This window comes from Prunus persica, chromosome G6 (genome assembly GCF_000346465.2).
Source record: "Prunus persica cultivar Lovell chromosome G6, Prunus_persica_NCBIv2, whole genome shotgun sequence".
In the NCBI taxonomy this organism is placed as follows: domain Eukaryota; kingdom Viridiplantae; phylum Streptophyta; class Magnoliopsida; order Rosales; family Rosaceae; genus Prunus; species Prunus persica.
Window position 1 is genome coordinate 20,830,432 of NC_034014.1, and position 13,959 is coordinate 20,844,390.

General features: G+C 36.8%; 1 long non-coding RNA gene across 1 annotated transcript; it reads left to right on the forward strand.

Moving 5' to 3' along the window:
* On the forward strand, positions 2,180 to 4,522 carry LOC109949566. Its single transcript, XR_002272018.1, has 3 exons — positions 2,180 to 2,265; positions 3,404 to 3,530; positions 3,610 to 4,522. It is a non-coding gene; the product is annotated as an uncharacterized LOC109949566 (long non-coding RNA).

Here is a 13,959-nt window from a genome sequence, read left to right on the forward strand (position 1 = left end):
AAGTAAGGACTCGCCAACACATAAATAATAGGCTTATCGCATTGTGGATCGCTGAAGGATTTGTTGAACATGTCGAAGGGCTCACGCCAGAAGAAGTTGCAAATAGCTATCTTATGGAACTCATTTTTCATAACATGCTACAAGAAAGGTTTCGAGGATCCCTCCCAGCATGTAAGAAGAAAAGTTTTGCGGGAGATTGCTCTGTCTATAGCAAAAGAAGAAAAGTTTTGCGTTGTACATGATGGGGGTGAAACAGTAGAAGAAACTGGGGCACTCCGTTTGTCAATTCAAACAACTAATGGAGAAATTGGAACATCACGCTGACAAAAATAGAGGCACTTCCAAGAGGGATTTCCAAGTTGCTAAACTTACGCCATCTACTTGTGCAGGGGTTAATTTCCAGAAAGGCAATTGGGGTAAGAATACCATCAAGTATTAGTAAGATGAAGAAATTGCAAACTTTGGCATATATTGAATCAGAAGGAAACATTATTAGACTTATTGGAAATATGACCCAGCTTACGTTTCTTGGCATTTTAAATGTGAAAGAAATAGACGAGGAGAACCTATGTCCTTTCCCGCTTGTTTTTATCTGTAGCTGATGGAGAGGAATTTCTTCGAGTTGACGCATTGCCTACACCGCCTCCCTACCTTGATAGATTTGAATTGATCGGCAAAATGGAAAAGGTACCACATTGGTTTTGTTCTCTCCAGTCTCTCACAAATTTGAATCTGCACGAGTCCAGACTTGAAGAAGATTTACTAAGTCATATTGAAGCATTGCCCTCTCTACATTCTCTTTGCCTCGATAATGCCTCGGTTAGGAAAGAGTTATGTTTCAACAGAGGCTTTGTGAAGCTTCGGCATTTGTGGTTTTGGGATCTCGCATTATTAAATAAGATAACTATAGAAAAAGGGGCGATGCCAAATCTCGAGTTCTTAGGCATTCGTAGTTGCTTGACATTAGAAACATTGCCATAGGGTATTGAGAACCTTACTAAACTACAACTACGTAGATTTCGTAATGTTTCAGAGAGTCCATAAAAGAAGGAGGTGTGGATCATCCAAGGATGCTACTCGTCCACGAGAGATGTAAGAAATATACGTAAGTATCTTTTATATCCTTTCATTGACTTTCCTAAACTTAATGATTTGGAATATTGCACTTGTGTTCAAGAAATTGCTCTCGTTCACATCTCTGTTAATGGATGTAAAGCCATATACATTGTTAATTACAATATTGCTTTTGTCTTTTTATATATTTTGCAGAAACAACTACTGGGATTGAAGATTTTACCCATGAGTTTGGGGGTGGGAACTTTGGAACTTGTTCGTCTTGTTGTGACCCCAAGAGTGATCTAGATTGGCTTCTTATTTGCTCTTTTGAAAATCAAATAATACCCAAGTTGATGTTCATAAAATTGCAGTTGATGTTTTTGTGTGTGTTTTAATTTGCATGCAATAAAATTCGAGTTTGCATATGTCACTTCAGCAATTGGCAGATGTATGTCGATGATTAGCTTTTAAGATTTGGACCATGGATTCTTTTATATTTGGCGTGTTTGTACTTTCTTCTATGTTAATTGTGTTTGTATTTTCAGGTTTTTTCTTTGGGGTCAGATTTTGTACTTTCAGATTGGCTAAATAAATAATACAGAATCTTAATTGCTTTTCATGAGAAGTATTATAACACATGAATGTCAATGTAGCGGTATCTCAAGCCAATTACGCATTATTATATAAGGGAATTAAAACACATTACAATGCGTGATTGATTTGAAATACAGCCATAATGACATCCATGGTGTAGGCATATTTTTCATCACCCTTATCAATCCTATTGAGTAACCTGTTAGAATCTTCTCCCCAAAGCTGTGTCTTCTGCCGCGGTTGACCTCCCCTCCCCTCTTTCTCCCCCAATTGTGACAAGGATGCGCTCAAATATTTGATCTTATCTAAGGAATGAAATGTAGTTATTATTATTATTTTTAATCAAAGAAAACTATATACATTTAAAACATGTTTGACAAAGAAAATAAAAAGACATTCGTTTTAGGCAGTAGAAGCTTCCACGTGGAACGTACGTGGGGGGCTGATAACGGTTTTAACAGACAAAAACACAAACACAAAACAAACACTCTGTTCCCTTCTGATCTCTCTGCCTCTCAGAGCCATTGATGAAGAATACGAGGTCATAGTGCTCGGAACGGGCCTCAAAGAACGCATTCTCAGCTGCCTCCTGACCTCTCAGTGGATGGTCTCAAGGTAAAGCTTATGGAACTTTTTTCTTTTTCAATCACAATAAAATTGGCTTTAGCTAGATCATTCATTGATAAGAATGTTTAGGCTACTAGCTGATGTTAATATGGTATTTACCTGAAATAGGTACTCTGCATATGGATAGGAATGACTACTATGGAGGAGAGTCCACCTCTCTTAATCTCAACCAGATATAATTATATACATGTATGTTGTTATTCAGAGAGAGAGGGAGGGAGAGAAAGGCAAAGTGTACAAACTAGAAGAAGTGATATCTCTCTATCCATCCAAGCCTTGAGTGTCGGTCATTTAAGCTGCTTATATCTTGCTGTCTGGCTCTGGTCTTTTACTAAATCCGGCTCTTTCCTTTTTGTGTAACTTCAGAAACAGAGAAGATGATCTTCTAAGAATTAAGTAGGATTTTCAAAACCAATTTTTCAATTTGATCCCCGCGCTACATAAAATATAAAAAATTAATACCTCTGCTGCGATGTTTCTTGTATTTTTACTTGTATGTGTATACGCATGTCTGTGTACTTCATCTTCGTAGTTAGATAGCAGTCAAAATTTGATCAAATTGGTATAATGCTTGTTTGTACCATAACTGACCGAGCAACTAGCTAGGCTAGATCATTCGAGTGCCATGCTTTGAGAGGTCATCACCTTAGCCAAAGAAGCATCACCACAAATCACAACTCTAAGCAAAGCAAGAGGAGTCCCACATCGGAAAACTACAAGAGATGGAGACTCCCCCTCACCTATAAAAGAAGACTGCTCTTTCCTTAGAAGAGGATCCGAGTCTTGGATCTAGACCCTTGGGCCTTGGACTCTCTCTTCTGGATCCATCTCTGGGCTGGGCTTCTCACTTGTTATCTTTATATTTGGGTCTAATCCCCTTGTACAAAGGAAAACAAACATTATCATAATGAGAACACCCTTCTCCGTGGACGTAGCCCATCATTCGGGTGAACCACGTATATCTTGTCTTCTATATGTTTATCGTTTGCCCAAATCCTCACACACTTGGTGAAGGTCCTCACCTTCATCCATCATCCATCACACCTCATCACTAAGTTGGACTCAATCTTGGCCTAACCATTTTGAGCATCAACAATGCTCATCTGATTTCGTTGACTTATGACAGGTCAGCTGCCACTTGTAGACATTGTTTTTACTCTTTGTAGATCGATTGAAATTCTAAGCGAGCAGTTGTTACGGGAAATCTCAAGAGCCTTGAATCCTCTGGTTCTTCCAGAGGGAAAAGGCATAAGGTAATTCATTATTCACGTTCGCATTGTCACATTATGGATTTAGTTTTGATGTGAGAATCTTACCTTGGATTTCTGGCAGACCACCTATGTAATTCAGCACAACCTACTACTGTCTAGTTTTCTACAAGCACAAGCCCTTCAGATGAAATCAAATTTTTCATATGAATTGACCTTTAGGGTAAGTTTCAATGTGACCGCTGTAGGTTAGTCGGTTGAGCTTTGATTTTGTTTACTTCTCATTTTGTATGTCAAGGCTAAAAAGTTTGAAGATTGGTTCATCCTTTGCGTTAAAAAAGACCACGAGAAGTTTACCAAAAGTTCAGATCAATGATGATATTTGGTTGATGAAGATAGTCTGTTGACACAGAAGAGGACCTAAAGAAACCCAGCTGCTTCTATGTAAGGCATCCTGGCTGGTTCTAATTATTTATTTAGGTTTTTGTGACTTGTTTATAGTGTTTGTCAACTTTGTGAGATTCTTTAACCATAAACTGAGCAAGCTGCAAAATTGTGAGTTGGAAGCACAAGGAAAGCTTGTAAAAATTGAAATGGTGTTGGAGCTCATGTTGCGGTAAAGCCTTTTGTATGTGCTAGATGTATGTGTGCAGCATGTTGATCATGTTGGTGCTCTGGCCTCTTTATTTATTTATAATTATTTTCAGTATTTTTTTAAGATAGAGCTAAATCAACTAATCTAGGGTGGCGGTGCCATGGGGTTTTGCAAATAAACACCTCTACCACTGAGGTAATCACACCCTGGCTGGCTGGTGCTCTGGCTTTTTTCTGTAACTCTTGCTCTGTTTTAGCTTTTAGTGTCGGATGATGAAATATTTACCACTTGTAGTTATTAGGACTATTTATGAGGTTAGGACTCATACTCAAGTGTTGTGTGATGTTTTATGACGTTAATTCGTATATGACTACCGAGTTTATTGCTTTCAGTTTGGAATTTTGTATGTACAGTGCATAAATAAGATTGTTTTGTGTTAAAATAGTTGGTTGTACGAGTGTCAATATTTTTTTTGGGATTTTTTGTAGAAATGTCACCTTAATTTTTTTAAATTCATGATTTATCATCTGACTTTAACATTATCGAATTTTTCATCAATTTTTAAGGCTATTTTAGTCTTTCTATTTTTAAGGATATTTAAAAAAATGGAAAAATCAATATAAAAACAATTGTATATCTTTTAAACAATTACAATTTAAAAAGAAAAAGAAAATCTCACCTTCCCCCATCCCATGTGCGCAACTAACGGCTCCAACCAACCCAGCCCACTTTGAAATTCATTCCCCCTTCCCTCTTCCCCTTCCTCCTCCTCTCTCTACCATGAAACACCTACCCTCCATTCACAAATTCCCTCAGCCCACCTTTTTCTTCTTATTTTTTCTTTTTGGAATTTTTCCACTTGGATATTGAAAATTTGTGGATGGACAACTACCAAACAAATAATTAGGTAGTCTATGTAACAAATGGTGACCAAGCAAACTTTAGATCCTTCAACATAAACATAGTGGCTTAAATGAAACTAGGAAGACATGAAAGGAGTTGGATATTGGGTTATACATGCTCAAAGAGAGAGAGAAGAGAGGTGAGAGAAGGGGGAAGGGGGGTGGTGTTTGTTGTCCTGTGCAATGTGTTTTGGGGGGTGGGTTGGGTGGGGTTGGGGTTGGGGAGAAAGGGAGGGAGAGGTCTCTTTTTTTTCTCTTTTTTTTTTCCTTGAAAATGGAAAGACTCAAATATCCTTAAAAATGGATGGAAAATTGGATGGTGTTAAAGTTAAATGACAAATCATGGATTTTGAAAAATTAAGAGTGACATTTCTCTTAAAATTTTCTTTAAGATGACAAATTGAAAGTGAAACTAGGGTATAAGTTCACATGACATTCTGTACATAACGTGGTATATAAATGTGGTATGACTAGTATTTTTTATTTATATATATGATGAATGACTCTTTTTTATGAATTAAATTATGAGAAGTAGTACGGATGATACTAGGTGTGTTGCAGGACTTTGAACATGCTTTTTTTAGGGTTCTAAGGGAGCTGAATCTCAGAAACAAAAACTACATAATCAAACTCCTGGTCTAGCAAATCCACTCAAATCTTCCAGTAGAGAATGTCCGAATCCTTCAGGCACACCCTCCCAAATTATACACCCCAATTCTAATTTTGAGCCCAAACATGGCAAGTTATTCGCATGGCAATTGCCTTCCTGACATTTATGAGTAATACTGCAGTCTTTGTACAAAAGCATCTTCTCGCAGTTAGTCACCAAATTATAAAAGGGACGCTCCTCCTCCAAATCTGAAAATAGCATTTGCACAGCAATTTGAGAATCATATTCAATATCAAGTGGGAACCATCCCTTCTAGCATGCCAAAACAATTACATGGTTTCAGTAGGATTTGAATTTTTTGTTAATATCAACAAACTAAGATTTGATAACACTTATATTCAAGTTTTGGATAACATCATGACAACGTTGAAAGCGTATTGTCAAAACCTAGTCTACAAAGCTCATAGTTGTCAAAGAATAAGAGGGTGATAATTTCTACTGCATCTTGGACCATTGTCAAATGAGTTTTCGAAGGTTGTCAAATAAATTTGAACAAATTTACATATACGACAACATCAAAGACACGCCATTAAATGTATAAGACTTTTAACAACATCAAGATACACAACACCTGCAATCGCATTGTCAAAAGACATACACAACGGTCATGGCGCCGTTGTTGAATACATATATTGTTGTAGTGTCTATAACCTTTTATAATAATAAAAAAGAATGATACTTTAGTGTGAAAACCTAATCTTCAAAGCTCATAATAATTAAGGGATTGTCAAAGAATAAGAGAGTTAGTTTTGCATTCCGTTTTCTTCAAGGCAATACACATTGGGTCTATATGTTAGGTTAGGAAGTGGACCTATACATCGCATCATATGGAGTACTTCATCATTAATATTATATTAATTCGAGAAATTGTTTAATCAGTGACTTGTCTTACTGCAAAATGTGATCCAAGAGGAGAAATTATAGAGTTATACAGATCTGGTAACTTCGCCACTCAAAAACTGCCACGTGCCCTGTCACTCTATTTCTCGTCCTATGGCATTCATTCACATTGGTCATGCTTAACAACATTTTCTAAGCCCCAACCAACCACACAATGGAACTTTATTGTTGTTCAATCTTCTCCTCAAACCATGTATTTTAATCTTCACTCAAATCAATCATTTATCAGTAAATCTTTCACTAAATTTTGTGTTACTGAAATGCTTTTTCGAATATGCATATGATTGTGTTAGATTTTGTGAAGGGGTTAAGAAGTGCTCGGATTACTATTTAGGCCAAGAGTTTAGAGTCAGAAGAACTGAGAGGGTTTTAAAATAGAGACAAAGAGATTTGATTAGAAAAGAGAGAATGATTACGGGGCTTGGTTATATATATAGGACTGTAGGCTATGTTGCCTTCTAGTGGTTTAGCTCTTGGCTTCACAATTTGTGCTTGATTTGATTACGTGGTGGGAGAGATCAAGTGTATGTATAGTATAGAATGTTGCCTGGTTCCCGTGTTGTCCCGGCAACTTGGGATATCTCCACCATTCTTAGCCACGTACGTGTGTTTGTGGCTTGCAATCTTCATTTGTGTTTGTCATTTGTATTCTACCAAGTTAATATTTTGCTACTTGGGACATCTCCACCACCATTCTTAGCCACATGTAGAGTGTAGCAGGTAGGGATTAATATCTCCGATATTTGCTACTAAGCCGACCCGAAAGACATCCGTCATCAGTATTTGACTTTTAATTTTCCTGGAATTATGTAGATTATTATAGACAAATGAACAGTTTTTAACAGAGTGATTGCTCCCTAGATATGTTCTTTTAATCATTTGTTGTAGTGTCGGCAACCGTTTATACGTGAAGGTTAGGAAGTGGAGACTTTTATATACATCACATCATATGGAGTACTCATCATTAATATTACATTAATTGGACTGACTTGTCTTATTGTGAAATGTGATTGACTAGTCGTTATAGAGTGATACAATATCACTACGTTGGCTAGTGATACTGTCACTCTATAATTGTCACGTGTCCTATGATTATAATTTCTCTGTTATAAAATGAACTGAGATATGTGCGAATATTGAGCTGCACGTAAAGTAGATGAGACACAGTATTTAACGAGGTTCGGCTATGCCTACGTCCTCGGAGAGCAGCAACAGTAACTTTTCACTATGTAGAATAATAGGGCTACAACTTTAGTGTTTACAATATGTATGGCTCACTCAATTTTCTCTCTTGGAGAATTTCTCTCTTGCTCTCTTTCTTCTCAACTCACTCACCCTCATTCTTCCTTCTCTTCCTCTTCTATATGTGTGAACTTCTCTTGATGGAGGTATCTATTTATAGGCCTAAGACATTGGTTGTTCACCTCACAATATAATTGGTAGACAACATCATTAATATTCTTCTATCAACAACATCATTAATATTCTTCAATCAACAACATCATTAATATTCTTCAATCAATTGGGTAGTGGTTTGGTTTGGTGGGTGTGTGGTTAGGTTTAGTGGGTGTTAGTTGGCTATGTGGGCTTCACCTATTCTTCTTTACTTATTCTTCTTTACAACACTCCCCCTTGGAGACCACATGTCCCTAGATTGGTTGCCTCATTAAAACCTTGCTTGGAGAAAAACCCAGTGAGGTAGAAAACTGATGGAAGGAAGAAAAAAGAGTACAGCAATCTGTATAGCATACTTCTGGATGCTCCCCCTGATTAATATCTCCCCCTGATGTCTTCATGACTATCTTTTAGAGTGAGAATCTTTCGGAGTGAGTGGAGGATATAGCAATTAATAATTCTCGTAGTTGAGTAAGTAAATATATTTTCAGTGAGCTATCTCTATGTAAATCATAGAAATTTTCAGAGTCCGCGTTTCTAACAAAACTTGGGCTATTTGTAAGTTCACTTGAAAGAATAGGCCCGTACATGGTGTTATGCGGAGATAGCATCAAATATACCTCACATCATCTCAAAATGATGGTGATGGAGTTGAGCCCTATCTGGAAAATATGATGTCCGGTCCAATATACTTCCGGAAAATCATTAAAGTGTCCAACGGATAATCCTCATAAAAATGCTTCAATATTTTCTTAGTATAAGCAAGAATCTCGTTGGCATAATGCTCGATCCTTAAGTCGAGACAAATATTTCGCGAATTCTGCAGAAGCTTTAATGTGTTGCAATCACATTATAATCAATGTACTCACTGAGGTAATTTATGCATATTAATATTGAGTACAAATTTTGTGCTTCAAGCACATGTCCTTTAGGGACTTGTTTTATGCAATGTCAATCCTCTCAACGGATTTTGTTTAAAAGGGATTAAACTTTATGACACATTATATAGCTTTAACCCAGCTATTTATACATCTTTAGGGAATCGCTTCTGGCGATATGCTCTGTGCATTTAATAACCCTTAAAGATAATATGTTGGTCTCCGTAATTGTGTAATAAGGGGGGGCACAATTGAATCTGTAAATATGGAGAAAACCCAACATTCCTTGTTTCTGCCAGAAACAGTGTGTCATACAAAGTAGGTATATTCCCTTTTATTCCGAACACCCAAGTATAAATTCAGTATTAACAAATTTTGGGGTTCGTATTGTGGGTTTGTTCTTTCACGTTCATTCTCATTTATAATGGAATTACCTCGTTCCATTTTGGCCAATGATATTGTCGACATTTAATAATTGAACGTGGTTCCAATCAACACAGCCCATTGATGATTTGAGTAGCTACTCCAAAACCAAAAATTGTCATTCATCAATTCATGATCTCACAATTCTCATGTGCATGCGCATGCATCAATTAGAAGCATTTCTTTTGCTTTTAGGTACCCAAGCCACTTCATGGGGCTTTTATTATGTGAAAATGTGGATTATAACCTCCAATGGCGCGTTATTTTACAGTAGGGCGTGGATAATCTCTATTTAGAGAGTTGGAACATTTAGAACCCATATATCTGTCATGCTGCAGGCATGCCACAGATTAATACATACATGTCAATTAATTTCTGGGACTTTAACCCATATTATGGGACTTTAACCCATATAATTTGCTACGCATTAGGCGTGCATAATATCAATATTGACATGTCAAAGGATTGTCCTTTCGGGACTTCAATCCATATCATTTGCTACGCAACAGGCGTGCACCCATATATCTGTCATGCCGCAGGTATGCGACAGATTAATACATACATGTCAATTAATTTCTGGGACTTTAACCCATATAATTTGCTACGCATTAGGCGTGCATAATATCAATATTGACATGTCAAAGGATTGTCCTTTCGGGACTTCAATCCATATCATTTGCTACGCAACAGGCGTGCATCATATTGATCACTGCTATACCCATATTCTGTTCTTATGGTACATTAATCTGTGCAATGTATTATCAATGTATCCAACTTGCAATCTGTAAAATTTGCATTAATAATTCATGGATACATACAAGCCATTTTTTTGGAACGGACTTATCTTCCCATTTGGTTACCTTTCAAGATAAAATATCAAATAAGTATATAAGCAGAAAATAACACAAGTATTGCTTACATCCTTAGGTGGGAGAAACTTTTCTCAAGTATCATTCAAGCTTGTATCGGCCCAGTAAATGTAGCGCTTGATGATCTAGTTATATCCTGCAATAGTAAAATCACAACTCTTTTCTCTGTCAAAAACAAATAATCCTCAGAGAGTTACAGAAAGAGAAAAAATGCAAAAAGAGAAGGTAAGCAATCAGGGAAGGAAGCTGGTGGGAGCAGACAATAAGCTCTCATATCTCCTAGTCTAGAAGGACTTCCGGAGATTAGAGCATAAGATTGCCTTCACAGTTTCTTGATGAAGCGGAAACGTGATCAGGGATAGTCTCGCTTCCTGAATGGATGATCAGAGATAGTCTTGCTTCTCGGGCATATTAAGTGCCCACTGATAAGAAAAACAAGTAGATATCGCATCACTAGGTATGGAGAAAACTGGATGTCTTCTGCAAAGAAAATTTCGTTAGTAACACATTTATACACAAATACAATGAATAGGTAGAACCGGTGAATTTCAAATTAACCATAGGAAAATTGCGAGATTCTCGGGGTACTTTTGAAAAAGTAGCTCCGTGACACTACTACAAAAAAGCAAAAAGACGACGGTAAATCACCGTCGTGTATTTGGTTTTTCAATGGTCGTGGAATCCACCGTCATCTTTTCCCTCATAAACCACGACGCTAAATAACCGTCGTTGTTAAACAATACAACGTCATCAAAAAATACAAAACGACGTCTTTGTACTGCAAAAAGATCTAAAAAAAGCAATCGATGATGATAATAGACGACCAATTCTCTAAAAACACCGTCGTTAAAAAGGGAAAATATGACACATATTAAGAGAACAAAGCCGCAAGATAGACATACAACGACGACAATAAAAATACGCCGACGTTAAATATAATTTTCACGACAATAAAAAATATGACGTCTTTAAATACATTAGAAGACGACGTTATTGATACCTACTACGTCGCACATATAAACACAACCGTCGTACAATTAATTTTCCACTTCGATTTTTCGATAAAAGATGACGTGGAAATAGTTGTCAGTGTCATTATTTACGACGTATGTGTTTCTATAGTAGACGTTGAAAAACTAAACAACGTCAGTTACAAATATATGAGAGTCGTATTAAAAAATTTATACGTCCTATTTTCAGAAACAAACAACGACCATAAATATTAGACGTTGTTAAATACAACAACGTCGGAAAACAATAAAAACAGACGTGTTTAGTCTGCTAAAGTTCTACAACGTCTCTTATTTACAAAAAACCGTCGTGAAATAAATTTTCCACTTCGATTTTTCTAAAAAAGATGACGTGGAAATAGTTGTCAGTGTCATTATTTACGACGTATACATTTATATAGTCGACGTTGTATTTATATGTATTCATTACTCACGACGCACTTAATAATATAGACGACGTTGAACGTCTAAACAACGTCGGTTCCAAATAAATGAGAGCCGTATTACAGAACATATAGACGGCGTAGATTATGATGGGAGCCGTATTACAAATAACGTCGTTTAATTGTTATTAGACGGCGGTTATAATGAATTTCCGTCGGAATTAATTTCGTTCCTCTTCGTTTATAAAAGAACTTGCGACGTGGAAAATGTATGATGACGTCGTATTTTTTAACGTTCAGATTACATATCTCGTTTTTTAGACGTCGGTATTATGGGATTGGAGTCGTGTTATTTTGAATTACATGGCGGTTCTTTATCCTTCACCGACGTGATATCCTGAATAATTGCTTCACAATAGCGTCGTGGTTCTTCATTGTTACGTTGCTTTAAGACGTCGGTAAATATGCTGAATAACTGATTCACAATAACGTCGTGTTTTATTTGAACGTAGAAAGTGAAGAAATCACATTACAATATATTACAAAATTAATGTCATACACTGCCAATTACATAAGCATCATTCAATCCATATATCTTCACACCCATCTCGAATATTTTGACCGCCTAACTCACCTACCAGTTCATCAAATGTGTCAACATTTGGCATCCCTCTAGTAAATGGCTCACACTCAATTATCACATCACCTAATACTTCATCACCAATAACATCATTATATTCTCTACTAGGCATTGATAACACTACCGACCAACCACGATGCATCGGGTCGTCAACAAAAAATATTTGTTTGACTTGAGAAGCCAAAACAAATTGGTCATTCCTATGTCCAATTTTACTCAAATCTACAAGGGTAAATCCAAGTTCGTCGACTACAAGACCAGAACTATCTATCCAATCACACCTAAAGACTGGGATTGTAAACTTTTGGTAGTCAAGGTCCCAAATTTCTTGAATGACACCATAGAAACCCATATTTGAGAGAATTGGGTTTTTATCCTTGGCACTAGCAACTTGCATGGTATGTGCAAGTAAATAAACTCCACTATTTTGAGTTGTCCGCACATCATCTTGTGCCTTGATATTGAATTTAATACCTTTAATAAGATAGCTCCTATATAATGGCACTGACATGTTTGGACCAGCTGCTAGCCACCTTAAATTTTCTGATACGCCATGATTGTCTTCCTCAAGTTCACTTTGAACCTGCAAATTAATCATATCTTAATTCATCCTAACATATAAATAAGAAGAAAATTAAAAGAGAAATACGTTATTCAACAACATATACCTTGAAGCGTAGCCATTGAATGAAAGTGCTATTGTGCTTATCCTGCAGCCACTTTGTTCTCTTTCTAAATTTTGGATAAGCAGTCTTGATGTGGATCATATGTTGCCTACATGACACGAAAAATTCAAGCATTACGGTCCCAAATATATAAGATAAACATAAGAAATAATTTTAAATGGAAACTTAAAGAATAAAACTCATACGTACTCGATATAAGGTAGGACTTCCTTCGTATTCTCCAAGACATATAGATGTGCTTGATTCAACAGGTCCTGATCAACTACGCTCACTGTGCAACCTGATAATGGCTTTGAAACTCCCATCTTTTGGCTTGAAGGCACTCCAACTGTACTAACATCAGATAAATGCTGAGTACAAAACTCTACCGCTTCTTCAGCTATATACCGCTCAGCAATGCAACCTTCGGGACGAGTACGATTCTGAACATACCCCTTCAGCACTTTCATATATCTTTCAAACGGATACATCCACCTAAAATATACTGGCCCACATAGACGAACTTCTCTGACAAGATGTACTACTAGATGAACCATGATATCAAAGAATGAAGGGGGAAAGTACTTCTCAAGCAAACACAGAGTAACTACTACATCTTCTTCCAACTTATCTAGCTTGGAAACATCAACAGTCTTTGCACATATAGCATTGAAGAAGAAGCACAAACGAGTTATTGCATACCTTGCAGGCTTCTCCAAAACAGAACGAATTGCCACAGGGAGCAATTGTTGCATTAAGGTATGACAATCATGTGATTTAAGGCCAAGAAGTCTTGAATCTTGTACAGATACAAGATTTTTAATATTTGAAGAATAACCTTCAGGGACCTTCATACCATAGAAAGAATTGCAAACCTCTCTCTTCTCTGCTCTTGACAAATTCCAAGGCCCAGGAGGCAAACGAGTACGTCTTTCTCCATACTCGGGTTGCAAATCAGTTTTGACCCCCATGTTCAATAAATCTAATCGAGCAGCAATCCCATCTTTATTTTTTCCAGGGATCTCCAGCAATGTACCAATGATACTATCGCAAACATTCTTCTCAATGTGCATAACATCTAGGGCATGCCTCACAGGAAGGTATTTCCAATACTCGAGATCAAAGAATATTGATTCTCTCCAAC